The 24,547-nt window shown below is 45.5% G+C and overlaps 1 protein-coding gene across 2 annotated transcripts in view; it reads right to left on the reverse strand.

The window, feature by feature from the left end:
• The window catches only part of BMPR2 (bone morphogenetic protein receptor type 2), a 217,613-nt gene that overhangs the window by 66,126 nt on the left and 126,940 nt on the right, over positions 1-24,547 (reverse strand). Inside the window, exon 1 of one of the 2 annotated variants that reach the window (XM_077272083.1) lies at positions 17,393-17,411. The exons of the other annotated variant lie outside the window; for it this stretch is intronic. The gene's annotated coding sequence lies outside the window, so the exon portion shown is untranslated. Of the gene's footprint in view, positions 1-17,392; positions 17,412-24,547 lie in introns of those variants that run through there. 2 annotated transcript variants of the gene reach the window in all.

A 24,547-nucleotide genomic window follows, 5' to 3' on the forward strand; every position in this document is an offset into this window, starting at 1 on the left:
TTCACACAAGTGTAGAAAAAAATCATTTTATTTTATCCCCAAAAAATGGATGATTTTTCTATTTGTTTTGTCATGAATAGGTAATTTGTTTGGCATCTGTTTTTACATCAGCAGTTGTTAAAATTTGTAAGACCAAATACAGTTTCCTGTGTTAAAAGTATTGCACTGCTTCAGTAAAAATCAGTTGCTATACAGCTCATCCGCATGGGATCATATTTTTTTGGCACTCCATAGACTTGAACAGGTGAGTGAACCTAGCCTAAGGACTCAGTCAGAGGATCGTATAAATCGGCCCGAGATGGGAACGTAGTGTACGGGCTAGCCGGCAGCTCTCCTACCCAAGTGTGACAGCTTTATGTGGTATTTCTAGGCAGCTGTCATGGTCGGTTAGGGAGAGCCACCGGCCAGTCTGTGCATTGCGTTCTGCTCTTGGTCGTTCTGCTCTTGGTCCATCTTACTGTGCCGGTATGGTGATCGAGGACTGTCCCAATGGTAGAGGCCTCAGAAAAGTCACTTGATAAATGTGAATTGGAAAAAAAAGGGAAATAAGCTTGTCTAAAAGTCATAGTTTGTGATCAGTCGTATATTCTAAAAATCTCAGGAATCATTGTTGGTTTAATCACAGCTCTAAAACAATCTAGCTTTCCTCACAGAGATCCCAACATTAGGAACCTCCTTAGGGTTAATCAATGTTATTTCTCTCCTCTGACGTGTAGCAGATAGAGCCAGTGAGGAAGCAGACAGCCTGCCTCCAGGCTGGGCCATATCCAGGCTCCAGAGTTCATAAACATCCCAGGCTCCAATGAGCTAAGAAGTGTTACACCCCCACACACTACTATTTCCCCCACCGCCATCATCACCCCCCTTCTACATTCAGGAAACGGCTTGTTTTGTCAAATTCCTCTGCAGCAGCTTCACTCCAAACCTCTAAGTTGGTCCCAAATTCCAAACATGAACCAAATAGATGTAAAAGTGCAGGAAAACTTACTGTTTAAGATTTGCTTAATGTAAGGCCTCATTCACACGCCCGTGTTACACGTATGTGTTGTATCAGTTTTATCCTCTGATATAACGCGTATGCATTATACCCGATGGTGCTATTCACATGTCCGGTTTTTTTTGTCAGCACAGATGACGATGGCCAATACAAGTCTATGAGTGTGAAAATCACGTACAGCACATGGGTGACATCATTGTACAGGCCGCGTGCTGTCCGTGTTTAACATAGGATAGGAGAAGCATTGTCATTTATGTTTTATCCATTCATGAAAAACACTATTTATAAAAAACGTTATAAAAATGGACACACGGACCGTACACTAAACACTTATAACACTAGTGGTATTTTTTCACTTATGTTTTGAACACTGATGTGTGAAGGCCTCATTCAGATTTCTGAATTTTGCACATGAGTACTATCCGTGATTTTTCATGGATAGCACTCATACCTGTGTTAGGCTATGGGGCATTCACATGTCTGTTTTTGAGGAAAATCATGAAGACATGTCAAATTTTGATCAGAGGATCAGGATCAAAATCAGCAATGCAAGTCAATGGGTCAGTGAAAAAAAATCAAAGCGTGGTCTGATATTCACCGACTGTCAGGATGGAGAAAGTGGAGATTTTTTTTTTTTCCATTTCTCCACGTTCGGTGAAAATCAGATGACATTCGGACCACCGTCTAATCAAACTCTGATCAGAATAATCGGTCTGTTTTTATCATACATGAAAAAAAAATAAAATAATAATAATGCCATGAAAACTGCGGCAAAACGTTATGTGTTATTTCAGCCATAAGTGCTAAAATCCATATAGATAAACCAGCCAAGTTTATCAATTCAGCCTGGAATTCAGACTCCCTGCACATTAGGTTTATTGAATATCATTTTCTATCCTATGATTTCTGCTGCTGTCTCCATCAGGGCTGTGTAGTCAGAGTCGTGGGGTTGGAGTCGATGTCCATTTTGGTGGAGTCTGAGTTGGTATAAAATGGACCGACTCCAACTCCTAAAATATATAATAAATTGCGTACAGTAGTACAATACAGGATGTGCTGAATATTTTTTCATTACAATTTGGGAAAGTTATGGAATGTCCTATAAATGTCTCTTTTGTTCCTGATCTCAGGATCTGGGCTTCTAGGTGAGATGAATCTGTGCTGCACTTTATATACAGTACATGCTCAGTAGTGAGGCAGTGCTGTGGAGTTGGAGTCCTGGAGTTGGGAGTCAGGGAAATTGTCGAGTCGGAGGTTTGGCTTACCGACTCCACAGCCCTGGTCTCCATTTATGAAGAACTGAAAAACTGGTGGGTTTGTGAACATTTCTGCCAGCCTTTTTTGTAGATTTTATGCTAGATAGTGCGAATCGATTTGCAGGACCAGGTTCAACGGTCCTGTGAAGAATATTGGAGATATAATTTAATGTCAATGATTGGTATCCTATTTGGCAGCAGATTATAAAACTCCCTGTTAGGTGTTGAGTTCCTGCCTCTGCACAGGGGAATCTCGAGCCACCTCCGCTGCGGTCTCTCATTCTTCTTCAGCCGCAGTGGGGCCTGCTCATCGGAGACGTCAGTCCCAGCGTCTGGCTCAGTCAGATACTGTGCGCTTGGTTACTGCTGATCTTCCAGACTCAGCCATTGTAACCAGCACTGTTCAGCGGCGAGCAGACACTCCTGGGACTAAGTCCTGCTTTTCAGCTACTGAGCATGCCCAAGGGGCGACCTCTCATTGGAGGTCGGGGATCACATGCTCAGGTCCTGAAGCAGTTCCTAATGGACCGCTAGGAAGGTCATGGAGAGCTTTCTCTATAAAAGGTTCGCAAGGCCGCACGGCCATGCGCTAGTATCAACTTATGTTTATGAGCTTAGCTACTTTGTGGTCTGTGTCTGCATGTGCTCAGGGTTGGCTGTATAGCCACTAGAATTCCGGAACCTCTGGAGAGGAGTTTGTGTGTGTGAATTTAGGGCTGGCATATAGCCACTAGAATTCCGGCACCTCCGGAGAGGAGTTGTTTGTGTGCTGTTGCTGACTGTGGGACCAATGTATGCTACTTGCTAGGTTAGTTAGCTGTGGTCCTCTGTGAGGTTAACAGAGCACAGCGTTGCCTTTAATCCCGGCGACTCTGTGAAGCAACAGAGTTCGCTCCTATACAGACCGGGTGATGGAACCCATGTCTATTCAGGCGTAGTACCGCCATATAGTGCCGCCATTTACTAGCAGCAGGTTCCACTCCTACAGGGTGGACCCCGGGCTGCGAACACACCTATATCATCTCCATATTTACTCGGTGCGTTCCGACAGCCCTAACACTCCCTTCCCATGTGCAGCTGTAACAGGACACCTAGCTCAGTAGGGGGGGTCAAGCCTTAAAAGTCTATGAGTGACAGATCTCACACCTTGAGCCAGCTAAGCTCAGAACAAATGGATTGCTTGCAAAATAGATGCCATACGGTCTAACTGCTTTGTTGAGTCACCTATAAGGAGAATATGGACTTATTGTACGTTCTGGTTGCACACCAATTACATGTTAGCGATCTCTGGACTGGACCGAACGCCTTCTGGAGTCTCGATCCATTCTAGCACCACAAGTTGGGGAGGTATGTAGAATGGATAGTAGCAACGATATAGCAAAGATGGAACCTGCATTATACTGTATCAAGGACTATGAGGAATGCATTATACTATATGAAGGACTATGGGGTGCATTATACTATAGGGGGTGCATTGTACTACAGGGAGGACTGTGGTGAATTTGCTTTTTGCTCCCTCTAGTGGTTACTAGTTTTTTGACTCTGGTTTTTCTGTCATTCCTTTTATCCGCACCTGGGTCGTTAGTTAGGGGTGTTGCTATATAAGCTCCCTGGACCTTCAGTTCAATGCCTGGCAACGTAGTTATCAGAGCTAGTCTGCTGTGCTCTTGTCTACTGATCCTGGTTCCAGTTATATCAGCTAAGTCTGCCTTTTGCTTTTTGCTATTTGTTTTGGTTTTGTATTTTTGTCCAGCTTGTTCCAAATCTATATCCTGACCTTTGCTGGAAGCTCTAGGGGGCTGGTGTTCTCCCCCCGGACCGTTAGACGGTTCGGGGGTTCTTGAATTTCCAGTGTGGATTTTGATAGGGTTTTTGTTGACCATATAAGTTACCTTTCCTTATTCTGCTATCAGTAAGCGGGCCTCTCTGTGCTAAACCTGGTTCATTTCTGTGTTTGTCATTTCCTCTTACCTCACCGTCATTATTTGTGGGGGGCTTCTATCCAGCTTTGGGGTCCCCTTCTCTGGAGGCAAGAAAGGTCTTTGTTTTCCTCTACTAGGGGTAGCTAGATTCTCCGGCTGGCGCGTGTCATCTAGAATCAACGTAGGAATGATCCCCGGCTACTTCTAGTGTTGGCGTTAGGAGTAGATATATGGTCAACCCAGTTACCACTGCCCTATGAGCTGGATTTTTGTATTCTGCAGACTTCCACGTTCCTCTGAGACCCTCGCCATTGGGGTCATAACAGTTTGCCAGGCCAGTATTAAATGTTTAATGCATTGCAGAAGAGGGATTATAAGAAAGAAGATTCTGAGTTTTTTTTTTTTTCCTTCTTCCCCTTTACCTCAGAGTGGCTATGCTTGCTGCAGACATGAATGTCCAGACCTTGATTACAAGTGTGGACCAGCTGGCTACTCGTGTGCAGGGCATACAAGACTATGTTATCAGAAATCCTAGGTCAGAACCTAAAATACCGATTCCTGAACTGTTTTCCGGAGACAGGTTTAAGTTTAGGAATTTCGTGAATAATTGTAAATTGTTTTTGTCCCTGAGACCCTGTTCATCTGGAGATTCTGCTCAGCAAGTAAAAATTGTTATTTCGTTCTTACGGGGCGACCCTCAGGATTGGGCTTTTTCGCTGGCGCCAGGAGATCCGGCATTGGCTGATCTTGATGCGTTTTTTCTGGCGCTCGGTTTACTTTATGAGGAACCCAATCTTGAGATTCAGGCAGAAAAGGCCTTGCTGGCTATGTCTCAGGGGCAGGACGAGGCTGAAGTGTATTGCCAAAAATTTCGGAAATGGTCCGTGCTGACACATTGGAACGAGTGTGCACTGGCCGCTAATTTTAGAAATGGCCTTTCTGAAGCCATTAAGAATGTTATGGTGGGTTTTCCCATTCCCACAGGTCTGAATGATACTATGGCACTGGCTATTCAAATTGACCGGCGGTTGCGGGAGCGCAAAACCGCAAATTCCCTCATGGTGTTGTCTGAACAGACACCTAATTCGGTGCAATGTGATAGAAAAACCGCAAATTCCCTCATGGTGTTGTCTGAACAGACACCTGATTTAATGCAATGTGATAGAATCCTGACTAGAAATGAGCGGAAAATTCATAGACGCCAGAATGGCTTGTGCTACTACTGTGGTGATTCTACACATGTTATCTCAGCATGCTCTAAACGTATAGCTAAGGTTGTTAGTCCTGTCACCGTTGGTAATTTGCAACCTAAATTTATTCTGTCTGTAACTTTGATTTGCTCACTGTCATCTTATCCTGTCATGGCGTTTGTAGATTCAGGTGCTGCCCTGAGTCTCATGGATCTCTCATTTGCTAAGCGCTGTGGTTTTACTCTTGAACCATTAGAAAATCCTATTCCTCTTAGGGGTATTGATGCTACACCATTGGCAGCAAATAAACCGCAGTATTGGACACAGGTTACCATGTGCATGACTCCTGAACACCGCGAGGTGATACGTTTCCTGGTTTTACATAAAATGCATGATTTGGTTGTTTTAGGGCTGCCATGGTTACAGACCCATAATCCAGTCCTGGACTGGAAGGCTATGTCAGTCTCAAGTTGGGGCTGTCGTGGTATTCATGGGGATTCCCTGCCTGTGTCTATTGCTTCTTCTACGCCTTCGGAAGTTCCGGAGTATTTGTCTGATTATCAGGATGTCTTCAGTGAGTGAGTCCAGTGCACTGCCTCCTCATAGGGACTGTGACTGTGCTATAGATTTGATCCCGGGCAGTAAATTTCCTAAGGGAAGACTGTTTAATCTGTCGGTACCTGAACATACCGCTATGCGTTCATATATCAAGGAGTCTCTGGAGAAAGGACATATTCGTCCGTCTTCTTCCCCTCTTGGTGCGGGATTCTTTTTTGTGGCAAAAAAGGACGGATCTTTGAGACCTTGTATTGATTATCGGCTTTTGAATAAGATCACTGTCAAATTTCAGTATCCTTTACCGCTGTTGTCTGACTTGTTTGCCCGGATTAAGGGTGCCAAGTGGTTCACCAAGATAGACCTTCGTGGTGCGTACAACCTTGTGCGCATTAAGCAAGGTGATGAATGGAAAACCGCATTCAATACGCCCGAAGGTCATTTTGAGTACTTAGTGATGCCTTTTGGGCTCTCCAATGCGCCTTCAGTTTTTCAGTCCTTTATGCATGACATTTTCCGGAAGTATCTGGATAAATTTTTGATTGTTTATCTGGATGATATTTTGGTTTTTTCTGATAATTGGGATTCGCATGTGGAGCAGGTCAGGTTGGTCTTTAAAATTTTGCGTGAAAATTCTTTGTTTGTCAAGGGCTCAAAGTGTCTCTTTGGTGTACAGAAGGTTCCCTTTTTGGGGTTCATTTTTTCCCCTTCTGCTGTGGAGATGGACCCAGTCAAGGTCCGAGCTATTCTTGATTGGACTCAGCCCTCGTCAGTTAAGAGTCTTCAGAAGTTCTTGGGCTTCGCTAACTTCTACCGTCGTTTTATCGCTAATTTTTCTAGCATTGTGAAACCTTTGACGGATATGACCAAGAAGGGCTCCGATGTAGCTAACTGGGCTCCTGCTGCCGTGGAGGCTTTCCAGGAGTTGAAACGCCGGTTTACTTCGGCGCCTGTTTTGTGCCAGCCTGACGTCTCACTTCCCTTTCAGGTTGAGGTGGATGCTTCGGAGATTGGGGCAGGGGCCGTTTTGTCGCAGAGAGGCCCTGGTTGCTCTGTTATGAAACCTTGTGCCTTTTTCTCTAGGAAGTTTTCGCCTGCCGAGCGAAATTATGATGTGGGCAATCGGGAGTTGTTGGCCATGAAATGGGCATTTGAGGAGTGGCGTCATTGGCTCGAGGGTGCTAAGCATCGTGTGGTGGTCTTGACTGATCACAAAAATCTGATGTATCTCGAGTCTGCTAAACGCCTTAATCCGAGACAGGCCCGCTGGTCATTGTTTTTCTCCCGCTTTGATTTTGTTGTCTCGTATTTACCAGGTTCAAAGAATGTGAAGGCCGATGCTCTTTCTAGGAGCTTTGTGCCTGATGCTCCTGGAGTCACTGATCCTGTTGGTATTCTTAAAGATGGAGTTATCTTGTCAGCTATTTCTCCGGATCTGCGACGTGTGTTGCAGAGATTTCAGGCTGATAGGCCTGAGTCTTGTCCACCTGACAGACTGTTTGTCCCGGATAAGTGGACCAGCAGAGTCATTTCCGAGGTTCATTCCTCGGTGTTGGCAGGTCACCCGGGAATTTTTGGCACCAGAGATCTGGTGGCCAGGTCCTTTTGGTGGCCTTCCTTGTCAAGGGATGTGCGGTCATTTGTGCAGTCCTGTGGGACTTGTGCTCGAGCTAAGCCTTGCTGTTCTCGTGCCAGCGGTTTGCTCTTGCCCTTGCCTGTCCCGAAGAGACCTTGGACACATATCTCCATGGATTTCATTTCTGATCTTCCGCTATCTCAGGGCATGTCCGTTATCTGGGTGATATGTGATCGCTTCTCCAAGATGGTCCATTTGGTTCCTTTGCCTAAGCTGCCTTCCTCTTCCGATCTGGTTCCTGTGTTTTTCCAGAACGTGGTTCGTTTGCACGGCATCCCTGAGAATATTGTGTCAGACAGAGGATCCCAGTTCGTTTCCAGGTTCTGGCGATCCTTTTGTAGTAGGATGGGCATTGATTTGTCGTTTTCGTCTGCTTTCCATCCTCAGACTAATGGACAGACGGAGCGAACCAATCAGACTTTGGAGGCTTATTTGAGGTGTTTTGTCTCTGCTGATCAGGACGATTGGGTGACATTCTTGCCGTTGGCTGAGTTTGCCCTTAATAATCGGGCTAGTTCCGCCACCTTGGTTTCGCCTTTTTTCTGCAACTCTGGTTTCCATCCTCGCTTTTCTTCGGGTCATGTGGAGCCTTCTGACTGTCCTGGGGTGGATTCTGTGGTGGATAGGTTGCAGCAGATCTGGAATCATGTGGTGGACAACTTGAAGTTGTCACAGGAGAAGGCTCAGCGCTTTGCCAACCGCCGTCGCGGTGTGGGTCCCCGACTACGCGTTGGGGATTTGGTATGGCTTTCTGTTGTGAATTTGGATTCTGGGCTCCCCCGGTGGCCGCTTGTGGAATTGGACTTGTCATCCTCTTTCCTGTTTCACCTGGTTCCATCAGTAGTGGGTGTCGCTATTTAAGCTCATTTCTCTGGTGGTTTCTTGCCGGTCAACAATGTTATCTGATGCCTCTCAGTGCTTGTTCCTGCTTCTAGACAACTACTAGATAAGTTGGACTTTTGTCCATGTTTCGTTTTGCCTATTTGTTCCAGTTCACAGCTGAAGTTTTGTTACTGTGTCTGGAAAGCTCTCGTTGATCAGGGATTGCTACTCTGGCGTTATGAGTTAATGCCAGAGTTTAAGGTAATCTCTGGATGGTGTTTTGTTAGTGTTTTTCTGCTGACCATGAAAGTATACTATCTGTCTTCTGCTATCTAGTAAGCGGACCTCAAATTTGCTAAGACTATTTTCCTGCTGCGTTTGTTGTTTCATCTGAACTCACCGTCATTATATGTGGGGGGCTACTGTCTTCTTTGGAATATTTCTCTAGAGGTGAGCCAGGTCTTATATTTCCCTCTGCTAGCTATTTAGGTCTTAGGCCAGAGCTGGGCATCTAGCGATAAATAGGAAATGCTACCTGGCTATTTCTAGTTGCGCGGCAGGCTTAGTTCATGGTCAGTATAGTTCCATCTTCCGAGAGCTTGTCCCTCTATAGGCTTGCTATGATCTCTGCCTGCAGAGATCATGATAGTTTGACCGGCCAATAAAGTGTTAAAGACCCAGGTTGAGAAAGGAGAGTTATAAGAAGTCTGCTGGAAATTTTTTTTTTTTTTTTTTTTTTCCCTCCAGTCTGCCTTGCTGCAGTCTTTTTTCTCTCTCTCCTCCTAATCTCTGTATGGCTCTGTGTGCACCTGACAATAATGGATCTCCAGAGTGTAACTGCGGGTTTGAATAATCTCATCACGAAAGTACAAAATTTACAAGATTTTGTGGTACATGCTCCGGTATCTGACCCGAGAATTCCTTTGCCGGAGTTCTTCACAGGGAATAGAGCTAGCTTCCAGAATTTCCGAAATAATTGTAAGCTTTATTTGTCCCTGAAGTCTCGTTCAGCTGGAGACCCTGCTCAGCAGGTTAGGATTGTGATTTCCTTGCTCAGGGGTGACCCTCAAGATTGGGCCTTCTCATTGCCAGCAGGGGATCCTGCGTTACGCGATGTGGATGCGTTTTTTCTGGCCTTGGGCTTGCTTTATGAGGAACCTCATTTGGAACTTCAGGCAGAAAAAACTTTGATGGCACTATCTCAGGGGCAAGACGAAGCTGAAGTTTTCTGCCAAAAATTCCGTAAATGGTCTGTGCTTACTCAGTGGAATGAGTGCGCCTTGGCGGCAACTTTCAGAGAAGGTCTCTCTGATGCCGTTAAGGATGTTATGGTGGGGTTCCCTGTGCCTGCAGGTCTGAATGAGTCCATGACAATGGCTATTCAGATTGATAGGCGTCTGCGGGAGCGCAAACCGGTGCACCATCTGGCGGTGTCTATGGAAAAGACGCCAGAAAGTATGCAGTGTGATAGAATTCTGTCCAGGAGCGAGCGACAGAATTTTAGACGGAAGAATGGATTGTGTTTCTATTGTGGGGATTCTACTCATGTTATATCAGCATGCTCTAGGCGTACAAAGAAGCTTGATAAGTCTGTTTCCATTGGCACCATTCAGTCTAAGTTTATTTTGTCTGTAACCCTGATTTGCTCTTTGTCATCCATTGCCACGGACGCCTATGTTGACTCTGGCGCCGCTCTGAGTCTTATGGATTGGTCCTTTGCCAATCGTTGTGGTTTTGATTTAGAGCCTTTGGAGACTCTTATTCCTCTGAAGGGGATTGACTCCACCCCATTGGCTAATAATAAACCACAATACTGGACACAAGTAACCATGCGTATCAATCCGGATCACCAGGAGATTATTCGTTTCCTGGTGCTGTATAATTTACATGACGATTTGGTACTGGGATTGCCATGGTTGCAGTCTCACAACCCAGTCTTGGACTGGAGAGCAATGTCTGTGTTGAGCTGGGGATGTAAGGGTATTCATGGGGACTTACCTTTGGTTTCTATTTCGTCGTCCATTCCCTCTGAAGTCCCTGAGTTCCTCTCTGATTATCAAGACGTCTTTGACGAACCCAAGCTTGGGTCGTTACCTCCGCACCGTGAGTGCGATTGTGCCATAGATTTGATACCGGGTTGTAAATATCCAAAGGGTCGTTTGTTTAATCTGTCTGTGCCGGAACATGCTGCTATGCGGGAATATATAAAGGAGTCTTTGGAAAAGGGACATATTCGTCCATCTTCTTCTCCCTTGGGAGCTGGGTTTTTCTTTGTCTCAAAAAAAGACGGCTCTTTGAGACCATGTATTGATTATCGGCTTCTGAATAAGATCACTGTTAAGTATCAATACCCATTGCCATTGCTTACTGATTTGTTTGCTCGTATAGAGGGTGCTAAGTGGTTCTCTAAAATTGATCTTCGTGGGGCGTATAATTTGGTGCGGATCAGGCAGGGGGATGAGTGGAAGACCGCATTTAATACGCCCGAGGGCCACTTTGAGTATTTGGTCATGCCTTTTGGTCTTTCTAATGCCCCTTCAGTTTTCCAGTCTTTTATGCATGATATTTTCCGCGATTTTCTGGATAAATTTATGATAATATATCTGGATGATATTCTGATTTTTTCTGATGACTGGGACTCTCATGTCCAGCAGGTCAGGAGAGTTTTTCAGGTTCTGCGGTCTAATTCTTTATGTGTGAAGGGGTCTAAGTGCGTTTTTGGGGTCCAGAAAATTTCCTTTTTGGGGTATATTTTTTCTCCCTCTTCCATTGAGATGGATCCCGTCAAGGTGCAAGCTATTTGTGACTGGACTCAGCCCTCCTCTCTTAAGGGTCTTCAGAGATTTTTGGGCTTTGCCAACTTTTACCGCCGATTTATTGCTGGTTTTTCGGATGTCGTTAAACCACTGACTGATTTGACCAGACAAGGCGCTGATGTTGCTAATTGGTCCCCTCATGCTGTAGAGGCCTTTCAGGAGCTTAAGCGCCGTTTTGCCTCTGCCCCTGTGTTGCGTCAGCCTGATGTGAATCTGCCTTTTCAGGTTGAGGTTGACGCTTCGGAGATCGGAGCTGGGGCAGTGTTGTCGCAGAAAGGTTCCGACTGCTCCGTCATTAGGCCTTGTGCCTTCTTTTCTCGCAAATTTTCGCCCGCAGAGCGGAATTATGATGTTGGGAATCGGGAGCTTTTGGCCATGAAGTGGGCGTTTGAGGAGTGGCGCCATTGGCTCGAGGGGGCTAGGCATCAGGTGGTGGTATTGACTGACCACAAAAATTTGATTTATCTTGAGACTGCCAGACGCCTGAATCCTAGACAGGCGCGCTGGTCTTTATTTTTTTCTCGCTTTAATTTTGTGGTGTCATACCTACCGGGTTCTAAGAATGTTAAGGCAGATGCCCTTTCTAGGAGTTTTGACCCGGACTCTCCTGGTAATTCTGAACCCACAGGTATCCTTAGGGAGGGAGTAATTTTGTCGGCCGTTTCTCCTGATCTGCGGCGGTCCTTGCAAGAGTTTCAGGCGGATAGACCGGATCGTTGTCCGCCTGATAGACTGTTTGTTCCGGATGATTGGACCAGCAGAGTCATCTCTGAGGTACATTCTTCTGCATTGGCAGGTCATCCCGGAATTTTTGGTACCAGGGATTTGGTGGCAAGATCCTTCTGGTGGCCTTCCCTGTCACGAGATGTGCGAGTCTTTGTGCAGTCATGTGACGTTTGTGCTCGGGCCAAGTCTTGTAGTTCTCGGGCTAGCGGACTGCTGTTGCCCTTGCCTATTCCTAAGAGGCCTTGGACACACATCTCGATGGATTTTATTTCAGATCTGCCTGTTTCCCAGAAGATGTCTGTCATCTGGGTGGTCTGTGACCGTTTCTCTAAAATGGTCCATTTGGTTCCTCTGCCCAAGTTGCCTTCTTCTTCTGAGTTGGTTCCTCTGTTTTTTCAGAATGTTGTCCGATTGCACGGTATTCCTGAGAATATTGTTTCTGACAGAGGTACCCAATTTGTGTCTAGATTTTGGCGGGCATTCTGTGCTAGGATGGGCATAGATTTGTCTTTTTCATCTGCTTTTCACCCTCAGACTAATGGCCAGACCGAGCGGACTAATCAGACCCTGGAGACATATCTGAGGTGTTTTGTCTCTGCTGACCAGGATGATTGGGTTGCTTTTTTGCCATTGGCAGAGTTCGCCCTCAATAATCGGGCCAGCTCTTCCACCTTGGTGTCCCCGTTTTTCTGTAATTCGGGGTTTCACCCTCGATTTTCCTCCGGTCAGGTGGAATCCTCGGATTGTCCTGGAGTGGATGCGGTGGTGGAGAGATTGCATCACATCTGGGGGCAGGTTATGGACAATTTGAAGTTGTCCCAGGAGAAGACTCAGCGTTTTGCCAACCGTCATCGTCGTGTTGGTTCTCGGCTTTGTGTTGGAGATTTGGTGTGGTTGTCTTCTCGTTTTGTCCCTATGAGGGTCTCTTCTCCTAAGTTTAAACCTCGGTTCATCGGCCCTTATAGAATATTGGAGATTCTTAATCCTGTTTCTTTCCGTTTGGACCTCCCTGCGTCCTTTTCCATTCATAACGTTTTTCATCGGTCGTTATTGCGCAGGTATGAGGTACCTGTTGTACCTTCAGTTGAGCCTCCTGCTCCGGTGTTGGTTGAGGGTGAGTTGGAGTACGTTGTGGAGAAAATTTTGGACTCTCGTGTTTCCAGACGGAGACTCCAGTATCTGGTCAACTGGAAGGGTTACGGCCAGGAGGATAATTCTTGGGTCAATGCATCTGATGTTCATGCTTCTGATCTTGTTCGTGCCTTCCATAGGGCTCATCCTGGTCGCCCTGGTGGATCTGGTGAGGGTTCGGTGCCCCCTCCTTGAGGGGGGGGTACTGTTGTGAATTTGGATTCTGGGCTCCCCCGGTGGCCGCTTGTGGAATTGGACTTGTCATCCTCTTTCCTGTTTCACCTGGTTCCATCAGTAGTGGGTGTCGCTATTTAAGCTCATTTCTCTGGTGGTTTCTTGCCGGTCAACAATGTTATCTGATGCCTCTCAGTGCTTGTTCCTGCTTCTAGACAACTACTAGATAAGTTGGACTTTTGTCCATGTTTCGTTTTGCCTATTTGTTCCAGTTCACAGCTGAAGTTTTGTTACTGTGTCTGGAAAGCTCTCGTTGATCAGGGATTGCTACTCTGGCGTTATGAGTTAATGCCAGAGTTTAAGGTAATCTCTGGATGGTGTTTTGTTAGTGTTTTTCTGCTGACCATGAAAGTATACTATCTGTCTTCTGCTATCTAGTAAGCGGACCTCAAATTTGCTAAGACTATTTTCCTGCTGCGTTTGTTGTTTCATCTGAACTCACCGTCATTATATGTGGGGGGCTACTGTCTTCTTTGGAATATTTCTCTAGAGGTGAGCCAGGTCTTATATTTCCCTCTGCTAGCTATTTAGGTCTTAGGCCAGAGCTGGGCATCTAGCGATAAATAGGAAATGCTACCTGGCTATTTCTAGTTGCGCGGCAGGCTTAGTTCATGGTCAGTATAGTTCCATCTTCCGAGAGCTTGTCCCTCTATAGGCTTGCTATGATCTCTGCCTGCAGAGATCATGATAGCTTTCTTCCCGCTTTGTTCCTATGAAGGTCTCCTCTCCCAAATTTAAACCTCGTTTTATTGGGCCTTACAAGATATTGGAAATCCTTAATCCTGTATCTTTTCGTCTGGATCTTCCTGTGTCGTTTGCTATTCACAATGTATTTCATAGGTCCTTGTTGCGGCGGTACATTGTGCCTGTAGTTCCTTCTGCTGAGCCTCCTGCTCCGGTGTTGGTTGAGGGCGAGTTGGAGTACGTGGTGGAGAAGATCTTGGATTCTCGCCTCTCCAGGCGGAGGCTTCAGTACCTGGTCAAGTGGAAGGGCTATGGTCAGGAGGATAATTCCTGGGTGGTCGCCTCTGATGTTCATGCGGCCGATTTAGTTCGTGCCTTTCATGCCGCTCATCCTGATCGCCCTGGTGGTCGTGGTGAGGGTTCGGTGACCCCTCACTAAGGGGGGGGTACTGTTGTGAATTTGCTTTTTGCTCCCTCTAGTGGTTACTAGTTTTTTGACTCTGGTTTTTCTGTCATTCCTTTTATCCGCACCTGGGTCGTTAGTTAGGGGTGTTGCTATATAAGCTCCCTGGACCTTCAGTTCAATGCCTGGCAACGTAGTTATCAGAGCTAGTCTGCTGTGCTCTTGTCTACTGATCCTGGTTCCAGTTATATCAGCTAAGTCTGCCTTTTGCTTTTTGCTATTTGTTTTGGTTTTGTATTTTTGTCCAGCTTGTTCCAAATCTATATCCTGACCTTTGCTGGAAGCTCTAGGGGGCTGGTGTTCTCCCCCCGGACCGTTAGACGGTTCGGGGGTTCTTGAATTTCCAGTGTGGATTTTGATAGGGTTTTTGTTGACCATATAAGTTACCTTTCTTTATTCTGCTATCAGTAAGCGGGCCTCTCTGTGCTAAACCTGGTTCATTTCTGTGTTTGTCATTTCCTCTTACCTCACCGTCATTATTTGTGGGGGGCTTCTATCCAGCTTTGGGGTCCCCTTCTCTGGAGGCAAGAAAGGTCTTTGTTTTCCTCTACTAGGGGTAGCTAGATTCTCCGGCTGGCGCGTGTCATCTAGAATCAACGTAGGAATGATCCCCGGCTACTTCTAGTGTTGGCGTTAGGAGTAGATATATGGTCAACCCAGTTACCACTGCCCTATGAGCTGGATTTTTGTATTCTGCAGACTTCCACGTTCCTCTGAGACCCTCGCCATTGGGGTCATAACAGAGGACTATGCATTACACAATATGGAGGACTATGGGTAGTGTATTATACTACATAGAGGACTATGGGGAGTGTATTATACTATATGGAGGAATATGAGGAGTGTATTATACTACCGTATGTGGAGAAATATGGGGAGTGTATTATACTATATGGAGGAATATGGAGAGTGTATTATACTATATGGAGGACTATGGGGCACATTATACTATATGGAAGACTATGTGCACATTATACTATATGGAAGACTTTGGTGCACATTATGCTATATGGAGGACTATGGGGAGTGCATTATTCTATATGGAGGACTATGGCACACATTATATTATAAGGATGACTATGGGGCACATTAAACTATATGGAGGACTATGGTGTACATTATATTATATGGAGGACTATGGGGTGCATTACACTATGTGGAGGACTATAAAGTGTATTATACTAAACAAGCAAAATGCTGCCTATTCATCGAGTGATTAAATTGTTTATGCCAGAAAAAAAATCATTGTTACCAGCAGCATATCGCCCGGTGAAAACTGCAGATGTGCTGCTGATTACATGATACTGTATGTGGCAGATTGATCTAATAATGATTGTTCTGTCCCCATCATTCTTCCTCAGTCGGTGTAAAGAGGCCCGGAAACTAGCATCGAATTATTTCAATATTGTCGATCACGCTCTTTTAGCAGCCTGAACTCAGTGCACCTAAATAGTAGTTGGGAGTCGGCAGTCAGGGAAATTGAGGAGTCGGAGTCAGTGGTTTGGCTTTACCTACTCCACAACCCATGTAAATACAACCAAAATGTTTCTGTGTGATGGTGCAATATGTGACCATTTGGGGCCCCACTTTAAACTTTTGCCCAGGGCCCCACTTTGTCTATACCCGGCCCTGAATAAGGTTTCCAGTCATGTACTTTGCAGGCTGCATAAGTCATGTGTTAAACAAGCCATTGAATTTGCTAAATAAAAGGCTAGTATGAAAAAGAAGAAGAAAAAATAGTCCATCCCAGAAAGTCACACTTTCTATTTTGCATGCTTACAGCCTGTATAATGCCTTCTGAAGTTTTTACTTGCTGCTTAGTTAGATATTCTGCTCATTAATTCCAAAAATGACAAGGAACATTAGGAAAGGGTTGATATTAATGTGATCTTTGTCCTGGACCCCCTAATATTCCGCCAGTCATGGAACATTTAACATATACTTTGAATGCACTGATTATGAATGCATTTAATGACTGTGTTTTGCATTTCATTGTGTGTTCAAGAACTTGACCTTACTGGTTCAGCGAGCATTAAACTGCATAGTTAACCACACTTCTAAAGGCAGGGCCAAGACATTCAGAAAGCACACAGCCATGAATATGTGGCCCATTCACTAGAGTGGTATTTAAAAGAATGTTGATCAGCCCAAGACGGGGCGCGCTATGTCTATGCAGACACATGGCAATGAGACATCAATTGAATGGTTTCACAAAATTCATCCTAAGATCACTTTAAAATTCATTAAAATTCCATAAGCAAACATCACTTTTACCAACCTCCCGCTGTTCTTAAAAGATCCAAAAACGCATATAAAGTATTGCCACTATCATTATATTCCAATATGTGCTTAACCTATGTCAGCTGTGCAATTATCTAACAGAAGGTGCCCAAATTACTGCAGCATTGTAAGTCCCTGCCGTAAGCGGCAGGACTCGTGGGCATCTGCTCATGTTGCTTTGCGGATATAATCAGAGTCTACTATCAGGTTAAAGAGAAAAAGTACGCTTGCTTTTTAGAATATGATTTTTAAATGATAGGAAGAATAAATAAGAATTGTAGAATCAACTTAGCATCATGATTATTGTACACACTTGGAGCTGGAGATCACAAACACCCACACTTCTTAACAGGATAGCTCACACAACGTAGTGATGTTGCACAAAGACTGCCCTTGAAGGCTGCTAACAATCCTTGAGATGCAATACAGCAACAGCAAGTAGGCGCAACAATATCTCAAATATCTACCTGTGTTCTATTACTGTAATCTTCAATTCACAACCTCATTTCCTTTGAAATTGCCCAGCTGCTGATTTACATTAATTTAAAAGTGGGCCATACATCTTAAAAGAAATGTGTCAGCAGGTTTTTGCTATGAAATGTGAGGACAGCAATGAGGTAGGGGTTCAAACACTGATTTCAATGATGTGTCACTTATCAGGCTGTGTGCTGTTTACTTACAGTGAAGGTTTTATCACCAGGACATTACCACTGCTGTGACTAGCTGACACCTGCTTCCTGGTACGACTCTGCCCCTCCTCTGATAAGCAGCTCACTGTCAATAGACAGTGTACATAGAGAGTCTGGTGTGGGCTTCATGCTGCATGTAAGAACTGATTGCATCACAATTGCTGCACCCAGTGAATTGTGATACATCGTTGGAATCAGGGTCTCTTTTCCTACATCATGATCTCATATGAGGTTAAAAAAAAAACTGGCGACAGATTCCCTTTAAAGGGAACCTGTCTGCTGATTCATGCTGCCCAAACTACAAGCAGCATAAGCTAGAGCCTGTGTGGCACCCCAGGAGATTGGGTACCACAGTGATGCTGCCTTCCTCTCGGGGAGGGTAGTGCCATGCCTGGAGACAGGAGGGATCCCTTTGGCAGGTAGATCTTACACACAACATATTCTAACTCCAGGCCAGAAGGGGGAGCTCAAAACCCTGTTTTAGGGGAACTTCCCTGATATATCCATCCTGGTCTGGAGGAGTTAGTTGAATCTGGAGCAGACAGTGAAGGGAGAGGAGTGATTAGGAGCTCAGGGAGGCTGCAACTGGGCCTCCTGTGAGCCAGAGCGCAGAAACCGGGCACTGGGAGCCCGAGGTTGTGGATAACTACTAGGTCCACAGCAGAACCGGAGGGCATAGGACTGTATGTTAATTGCCCATACCATACCTGAGGCACAGCAGCAGATAGAGCCTGGAGTCACTGTGTCAGAGACCCCCAAGAGTACAGCTCAAGCTGCCTGCCTAGCAGGTACTGTCTCAGGAGGAGAAAGGAGAGAGAAAAGGGCACCTTGCTTACAGGTACCAAGGGGCTAGAAAACCAGTGCATAGAGGAAGGCTCCCAACCTGACTTGCCAAGGGAGATTACCACTTGTTTTCAGGCTGCCTGGACTCCTTCTGCACCTTTTGCCGGTACCCTGGACTGAGGCCTACTACAACGCCAGTAAACCAGGTAAAGACTGCAACTCTGTGTCATCCGTTATTTACCGGCAACCCACCATCCCTGTCACACACCTTGGGAGCCCTGGGGACCCCGCTTCACCTGTGGGAAGCGTCACCATCTTGCTGCAACAACATTGCCCCAGAGGACCCCTTTAAACAGCATCGGTCCCTCTGACCGAGAACCACAGGTGGCATCACAAATAGACTTTATTACCAATTTCCCTTTAAAGACTTCCCCTTTTATTGAGTGCCCAGGACCACGGACCGGGTCGCAGCCTCGTGACATCCCCTTTAAGAGTGAGCGGACCCGGTACCAAGTATCCCCATTGCCCTGGTGGGCGACTCACCCGCATGTATGACTGCAGCCAGGTATAGTGTTTTTCAAAACACTCCTGTGTTTCTAAGAATATATAGTTTGAAGATCCAGTCGGGGACTATAGGCAGAGATGAGACCAGTCCGTAACTGGCCCCGGTCGACTTCTCCCCACACTTGACAAGGTCTTCCATGTGCATACAAGGAAGAGACCTGTCAATCACCTGGATCAGCAGTGGGATTCTCAAATGTATAGCATCATGGAATTAATGGTGCTTTAAAAATAAAGATAAATAATAAATATAATAATCTTCAAACCATATTTTCTATGAAGCACGAGCATATTTCAGAGAAAAATATACCTGGCTGCAATCATACCGCCACGATCCAATCCATGCTGCTTGTGGTTTGGCTCACATGAATCAACTAACAGAATCCCTTAAAAGGGAACCTGTAAGGCAATTACCGTATATACTCGAGTATAAGCCGAGATTTTCAGCCCACTTTTTTGGGCTGAAAGTGACCCTCTCGGCTTATACTCGAGTCATTGTAAGCGGAGGGGGGGAGCCACGCGGTGATATACTCACCTGCTCCCGGCGCGGTCCCTGGCAGCGTCTCACTGTCAGATGGTCTCCGGGAGCCAGCGGCATCTTCCTGTGTTCAGCTGTCACATACCGCTCATTAAAGTAATGAATATGCGTCCATATTCATTACTTTAATGAGCGGTACCACGTGACCGCTGAACACAGGAAGATGCCGCCGGCTCCCGGAGACCATCTGACAGTGAGACGCTGCCAGGGACCATGCCGGGAGCAGGTGAGTATATCAGGGGAGGTGAGCATTGCGCGATAGTCACCTTCCTCGTTCCACCGCTGGGGGCCGCTCTGTCTTCCGTCCTCTGGCTGTGACTGTTCAGGTCAGAGGGCGCGATGACGCGATTAGTGTGCGCGCCGCCCTCTGCCTGAACAGTCAGTGCAGAGGATGGAAGACAGAGCAGCGCGCAGCGATGGAACGTGGAAGGGGACTATCGCAAGTGCCGGGGGCCTGAGCGAAGAGAGGTGAGTATGTGATTTTTTTATTTTAATCGCAGCTACAGCAAATGGGGCAAATGTGTGGAGCATTGTATGGTGCCACAATATATGGAGCATTGTATGGGGCCACAATATATGGAGCATTGTATGGTGCCACAATATATGGAGCATTGTATGGGGCCACAATGGAGCATCGTATGGGGCCACAATATATGGAGCATTGTATGGGGCCACAATATATGGAGCATTGTATGGGGCCACAATATATGGAGCATTGTATGGCGCCACAATATATGGAGCATTGTATGGGGCCACAATATATGGAGCATTGTATGGTGCCACAATGTATGGAGCATTGTATGGGGCCACAATATATGGAGCATTGTAAGGTGCCACAATATATGGAGCATTGTATGGTGCCACAATATATGGAGCATTGTATGGTGCCACAATGTATGGAGCATTGTATGGGGCCACAATGTATGGAGCATCTTATGGGGCATAATGTGTGCAGTATCTCTTGGGGTATAATGTGTGGAGCATCTTATGGGGCATAATGCGTGGAGCACCTTATGGGACCATCAACCTTTATGCAGCATTATATGGGGTGTATTTTAATATGGAGCATTATATGGGGCATATTTTGTATGGAGCATCTTATGGGGCCCATCATGAACTGTATGGAGCATTATATGGGGCTCCTGATTCAATATGGATATTCAAAAACACTTAACCTACTGATGCCTCAATTAATTTTACTTTTATTGGTATCTATTTGTATTTTTGACATTTACCGGTATCTGCTGCATTTTCCACCCTAGGCTTATACTCGAGTCAATAAGTTTTCCCAGTTTTTTGTGGCAAAATTAGGGGGGTCGGCTTATACTCGGGATGGCTTATACTCGAATATATACCGTATATGATTGAAGACAGGTATATTATTCTCTGAAATATTCTGGTGTTTCAGAGAAAATATGCTTCTAAGATCTGGCCGGGAACCCCAGCCGAAGACTCAGACACCTAGAGCCGCTGTAGGTGATTGACAGGTCTCTCTCATGTGTCTACATCGGAAGAGACCTGCCAATCACCTGCAGCATGGCTGAGAAGAGCCAGTCAGGGGCATCCCCGGACTTGTGTGGTCTCCGGCTATGGTCCCCAGCAGGATCTTATAAATATATTTTCTCTGAAACACCAAAGCGTTTCAGAAAGCAATGTACCTGGCTCAAATTCATGCTGCCCACAGTTTGGGCAGCATTAATTGCCTTCCAGGTTCCCTTTAATGTATTGGTCGAATGCTTGTTTGGTTGACAGCTATTCCTCCTGACCCTTTCTCTCCATATACATGCACGCTTGGCTCAGCATAAAAATACACAATAGGGCTGACTCATCAAGATTAGCGTGGCGCACACTTGAGCTACTCGAGTCTTGCTGGAGTACACGGCACCAAAGTAATTAAAAGGCACATGCCACTTAATGAATTCGGTGCATCTCCTCTGTGGCATGTGCCGCGCCAGAAACACTACTGTAGTAACGGACTGGCCATGTCACCATCCTACCACTGCTAATCTCCAGCTGAATTCAGCAGCAGAGCCAATTCAAGCTGGCATGAAGACACCAAAAGTTTTTTTTACAACTTTTCAAAGCTTTTTCGCCAGTTTTCGGGTATAAAAGCTTAGATAAATCGGCCCCAATGCCTTTTCCCAACATCTGAAGTCAGAGGAAGACAACCCCAAACAACCCCAAACAAATTTGATGGACGCTGGCTCCAGCCAAAACGTGGGTTCAGCCAACATTCATCTCCGTGATTAAAAGGAACCTATCACCAGGTTTTATCAATATAAACTACAGCCACCACCTTTTACGCCTCTTTTACAGAAGTCTAGCAACCTGTATACAAGTCCCACACCCCCTCTGAATAGCCAAAAAAATACCTTTATTATCTCCCCATACGGCGTGGATCGATAGGTATCCCAGGTCTTGCTTCAGAGCCTCCTCTCTTCTCAGATTCGCCATTCTCCTGCCCTGCGTCATGTGGATGATGACTCCTACGTCATCCACACAGTGTCACCCAATCACGCTCCTGCACAGGCGTACTTCTCTCTTCCCTGCCGAGGGCAGAGCACAGTACTGTAATGCCTATGCGCTAGCTTTACTTCCGGGTCATTGGCGCTCTTTGGTCTCTCCTGGCACATCCCCATTACAGTACTTTGCTTTACCCTCGGCAGGGCAGAGAAGGACGCCTGTGCAGGAGAGTGACTGGGTAACCTGTGTGGATGACGTAGGACGCGTCAAACATGAAGCAGGAGAGGAGGATGATTGCAGGGAGAGAGGAGGCGCTGAAGCGAGACCAGTGATGCCCATTGGACTGAGCCCTTTTGGCGGCATAATGAAAGGTATCTTTTGGGGCTATGCAGAGGGGGTGTGGGACTTATATACAGTTTACTAGACTGCTGTAACATAGGCATTAAAGGTGGTAGCCGTAGTTTATATCAGGAAACACTAGTGATAGGCCCTCTTTCATCACATGGCATGCTTTTTTGTTTCATGTTCACATGTAAATAAAGAAACTTTTATTCTCAAAATCTTAATAAATATTTCACAGAAGACATATGGAGACCTGAGAATTATCCGTCTGCTTTTCCTGTTTGCTGTTCTTCACGTTGAGAGCAGTGCAGCATGATGGCAACGTAACCATATTTATGGTGGATGGAGACGCATCATGAAGCATGTGTTTCTAATCATCTAGGCATGGGCCCAAATGGGAACATGAGGGAGTGATTTACCCAGACAGTCTAGAGACTGCACAAATTAGCTCTCCATGGGGAGGGTACATAAAAAGACAATCAGTGGTACCAGAGTAAAAATTAACCAAACATGAAAAAGGCAAAAACATCTCTCTTGCAACATCAATCTAAAAGAGCAAAAATTCACCCAGGACTCCTTTGCTTTAGCTAGATAGAGAATGTTACATGCTAAGAAAACGTTATTTGACCTGAGAGCAGCAACATTTGTACTGTGAAAATGTGTCTGTAAGATGAGGAGCGTTCCCTGCAGGATTAACCATATTACTGTGCACAAACGTGGTCTATACATCGCAGTCTATGGGCCCTCTGTATAGAGAGATTAAAGCATTTCTAATAAACCCCGAGGACCACCTCGACACATCAGATGGAATATATATATTATGGCAGTGGTATAAATGCTGTGTAAATGAAGAGGTTATTACTGTAACACATTTGAAAAACACTATAATCTTGTACTCCCCTTATATACAGGTAGATGAACAATGTGTCCAGTGATAAGCAGCCCCTATTGGAATGGCAGCACGGTGGCTCGTTTTAAATGGTGTAGCCGGAGATTGACATTTAAGGGATTAACATCTCCTCTCACATCTGTTAGAGACAGAGGCTGGCTGTGTAACACAGCTGGCATCTGCAGGCTATGACGCAGGCTTAGCTCTTGAGCCTGCGTCGTATACAGGGACCTGTAATTGGGTTTACTGGTATGTCTACAGGCCCGCCCCGGAGCATGAGCATATCATTAACTCAAAACTGAAAATAAATAATTACAACAACCACAAGACGGATTTCATCACGTAGGTATCATTTTAATCAGTACAACGGCGCTGACCTGACACTGTCTGTAGGTTACTGTGCACAATCCTGCTGACGGATTCCCTTTAAGGTTGACCACACACAGTAGATAGCTCCATGTTCCATACTGGGTTCCTTTCTAGTCTCCTGGGCTGGGATGAAACATGACTGCTGCAGCCAACCAGCAACTGATGACTGGCTGCAGAGGTCACCTGATGCCTCCCAGAGAAGTCGAAGCCAGGAGACCAGCAACAGGCACAGTGTGAAGCATGGAGGAGAAGCATGGGCCTGAGTTAAAATCGCAGCATGCACAAGTTGCCTCCGAATCAGACGGCACTCAGCCACTCATGTCTATGGGTCCATGGAAAACACTGAACCGCACTCAGATAACATCCGAGTACAGCCTGATAATCACGGACACACTCCATGTAGGACATGGAGAAACTTTTTTTTTTCTCTATATCCGAGAAAGTCAGATCACACAGTGATCACACTCTTATCAGGGTATGATTAGAATAATTGGACCGATTTCCTAGGATGAGAGAAAATCGGGTTTTGTGATTGTAGCCTGAAACTGTCCCTAGTTTGTGTCCATGCATCAGAGATAAAAAAAATAGATTGAGTCCCAATGCGGACAAAGACTAATGTGGATGCAGATGCAGAATATATATGCAATGGGAAATAAAATATATACCATCTCTACTTTAGGAATATGTTGAAGTCACAGCCAATGTCAGAAGACAAAGAAATGAAGTAATCCAAGTTTCATTATAACAATGAATACAGTCTATGAACATGAAAAATTCTAAAAATGTAGGGGCCAATTACAGCACTTCTGGAGCCTGTTTGACATCCTTATTGGCCTGGCAATACGTACTTTCTTAGACATGAACAAAAAACAATCAGGAAAGTAAGGCGCCACAGTAGTTAGTTTCCAGGTGCATTAACTGCCTGGTAACTGGCATTTTTCCAATCCTGGTAAACACAAGTACTGAAAACTATTGGCTTAAAGGACAACGGAATGTGGCACTGACTTCAGGAATGGCTGTACAATTATATATTATGGTGTAATGTAGGGAGTGTAAAGGAATCCAGATGTAGATGCCTGTTATTTAAAGGGAGTCTCTCACCCCCCAAATCGTATATAAGCTGAAGCCACCGGCATCAGGGGCTTATATACAGCATTCTGTAATGCTTTAGATAAGCCCCGATGTATCCTGAAAGATGAGA

The sequence above is a fragment of the Ranitomeya variabilis genome, chromosome 7 (assembly GCF_051348905.1).
Source record: "Ranitomeya variabilis isolate aRanVar5 chromosome 7, aRanVar5.hap1, whole genome shotgun sequence".
NCBI lineage: Eukaryota > Metazoa > Chordata > Amphibia > Anura > Dendrobatidae > Ranitomeya > Ranitomeya variabilis.